This window comes from Petaurus breviceps, unplaced genomic scaffold (genome assembly GCF_028583685.1).
Source record: "Petaurus breviceps papuanus isolate PSGF00001 unplaced genomic scaffold, PetGlider_PUasm1.0 90700, whole genome shotgun sequence".
Classification (NCBI taxonomy): Eukaryota; Metazoa; Chordata; class Mammalia; order Diprotodontia; family Petauridae; genus Petaurus; species Petaurus breviceps.
This window is the reverse complement of record NW_027187315.1, coordinates 3,829,400-3,832,855: the sequence shown is the minus strand read 5'-3', so window position 1 is coordinate 3,832,855 and position 3,456 is coordinate 3,829,400.

Below are 3,456 nucleotides of genomic sequence, written 5' to 3'. Positions count from 1 at the left end.
GTGTGTGTGTGTGTGTGTGTGTGTGTGTGTGTGTGTGTGTGTGTGTGCGCGCGCGCAAGATTTGTTCCTTACCTCTACGTTGTTCATGAGTCTATGAGAGAGTGCTCTCATTTATTTGACTGATTGTACTGCATAGTCTTCCTATGTAATCCCCACCCCAAAATCCATTGGTATGGGACTTTCTCCTCATTAGTGGAGATCAATGTCCCATGCCTGTGTGAAGGGTGGGGCAGAGATGGCAGAGTAGGAGAGAGGAAAGCTCTTTGGTCTTTCCTGAGTTGTCGGCACGTCTCTGAGTCCCTTTGGATTTCAGGTACTTCTGGCTCCTGTATAAAAGATGGAAGATGCCAATCTCACTTCAGGTTGTTGAAAGAAAAGACTCTGGGAAGAAGCTGATATGGCATGGGAGGAGTTGACAGTCTCCATCATGTCTTTATCCCAAGCTTGCCATCCTAGAGACTTTGGGGAACTTCCCTTGGGGTGAGAAATAGGACTTTATCACTTGTTTGAGCTAAATTACCTTGTACCCAATAGGATAACTGGTTTACTCTGTATTGTCTGGCATGTATTATCCTATAGATACCTTCTCTGATTTCTGTTTTGCTAACAATTTGGATAAAGGGTTTTTGTGTTTTGGTTTTTTTTTTTTTTTGGCTAAGTTTGTTTATTGTGGAACTGGTATTTGGTGGGAAAAGAGTCAAGCTTTGTGTATAAAGTTTGAGGTCCTTCTTCCCCCAATACTGAAACAATGATCAGAAGTTACATTGAACCAGAAAACCTCATCCCCTAGACAAACAACATTTAAGGGAACAGACAGATATAATTCTGGCCCAGCAGAAAGGCTGACTCAGGCTCTACCTCCAGTTTTCCCTTATGGCAGGAATTAAAGTGTCCCTTTGAAAATGGTAAGGGGGAAAGAACCTAGAAATGTCTATTCTGTCTTAGCCACACAATGATACCTCATGCTACATTTCAGGGATGGTTCTTACTACATGCTTGATTATTGATTTTGTTATTTTAGTTGTTTTCAGTCAAGTTCAACTCTTGGTGACCCCACTTGGGGTTTTCTCAGTAAAGATACTGGAGTGGTTTGCCATTTCTTTCTCCAGCTCATTTTACAGATGAGGAAACTGAGATAAACAGGGTTAAGTGACTTACCTAGGGTCACACAGCTAGTAAATGTCTAAAGGCAGATTTGAACTCAGGTCTTCCCGACTCCACATCTGGTGCTCTGTCCACTATGCCACCTACCTGTCCTGATTTTGTTGGCATCTGGCAAATGAAAGAGTATTGTATTTGGAGTTAGAGAATCTGAGTTGAAATCATTGGTCTGCCACTTCCCACTTGTATGACTTTGATAAAGTCTCTGAGTATCCCCAGGCAACTCTCTAAGACTATAAGACATACACTTACTGCTTATCTGCATCACTGGAGGAATTTTGGCACTAGGAATTCCCCATGTGCCTATGCTGATGAATGGACAGACCTCACAGGCTTGGACTAAGGAAAAACCCCAAACCTGATATATTGAAATAATGGAAGATTTCCTGAAGAGTTATCTTCTGATAGATACCACAATAAGGCTTTCCCAGAATATGGGACTGGGCCTAAAGGATCTCCATGAAAGTTTCCATGAAACACTAGAATATCCTAGTCGACAGATTTCTAAAGAGAAAGCATCTACCTCAGGATAGCCATGGACAAATGGTGGTTGCTTAGATATCTACAATAGCATCGATTATCAATTATGTGGATTCATTTGGGCAAGGTAAAGATTTTCAAAGACTTTCCTTCTTAGAAAGAACAGTTAAGGATCTTCTTGATTTCAGGCCCAAAATATTGGAACTATTCAAATGTGGCCCCCATGAAAAAATTGGAATGCCAAGGTAAGCTGGCCTTCCTTCCCTAGAGAAGGTTTTGTAGGGATTTTTGCTCATGGTAGATGTTAAAAAAAAAAAAGGAAAAACCCAGTGGCCAATTTATTTAGGACTTAGCGTGAACAAAATTATTGTCTATAGATACATGAAAGAAGCATTAGAGATGTTCTGCTTGACCCTAGAGGGTGGAAGTAGGAACACTGGGTAGAAGTTACACTGAAGTAGATTTAGGAGAAACTTTCTAACATTTAGAGCTTCCATTGCAGGTGGAGTTCTCCCTCATATGAAGGTCTTTGAACAAAAGCTTAATGCTCGCTGACTTTCTAACTCTGAAAGGTTCAGGAAAGAGGGAAGGAGTCTCCTCCAAAGATCTGAACTTAATGATCAGTGTATTTCCCCAGCTTGTCATTCTGGCTCCTGCGATCTCCCAGTCTCTGATTCCTCCATCCTCTGAACAGCTATGCTCTCTCCCCCCCCCCCCCCCCCCCTTAACTGGCACTCAGCATAGACTTCTGGTTATTGTCATCTTCTATATGCACGTCTCCCCAAGAAACTGTAAGCTTCCTAAAGGTGAGGACTGCATCTTCCACCTCTTTTGTATCCCTGGCACCCAGGATAGGACACTGTTCTTGATCTTATTTCCTTCTTCCAGAATTTGCAAAGCACAGCATATGCTTAGCCAGTGAACGAGTGCAGAACTAAGCATTTTCAGTATGTGGAGATCTTGGGGTACAAACCATATACAGGTAGGAAAATTACAGCTACAACATTATTACTTAAGCCAGTGCGACTCCAATTACTCATTAATCAGGCTCCTAACAGGCTGCTGGTCTCTGTTTTCTTCCTAGGGTACCCTGCTTGTTACTTTTACCCTGATCCTTCAATATTTCCTTAGCTATACCTCATCAGACCCTAGAGCCATCCCTTGGTTCCAAGTCAGAATGATTTTGGGCCAGTTACCTCATTCTCCAGGTCTGTGGTTCTGTCTTATACTTATGTCTCCCTGTACTTTGATTAGCTTTCTCTCTGTGTGTCTCTCTATCTCTGTCTCTGTGTTTCTGTCTCTCTCTGTCTCTTTCTCTGTCTCTATCTTTTTGTCTCTCTCCCTCTCTGTGTCTTTCTGTCTCTGTCTTTCTCTTTCTCTTTCCACATAAACACTCCCCAGGTCCTTTGATCTCTACCCAGAGAAATTTCCTTTAGAAAATGCTTCCTTCCTTCCATCCTTTTACATCTGGGGCTCCATCCCTTAGGACAATGGAATGCTTTCAGATAATTTTGATAGGAGTTATGCATCATAGGCTATATCTGAATTACCTTATTATTGTAGATTCACCTTTCCTGGTAAATTGATCCCCCTGCATCTGGAAGGTACCACGAACAAATGCCTGAGGTTAGGGGGTGGGTGATGTGGGAGGAGGGTGAGGTTTGTGTGTGGCTCTAGGCAGGACAGTCAAGTGCCACAATTAGGGAAATCTCCAGGCCAGGGAAAGGGTAATCCTCCCCAGGGGTTGGGCAGGAAAGGTTGGAGATGAGACAGGAGGGAAAAAGATATAATCTGACAGTTCCACAGATCCCTCAC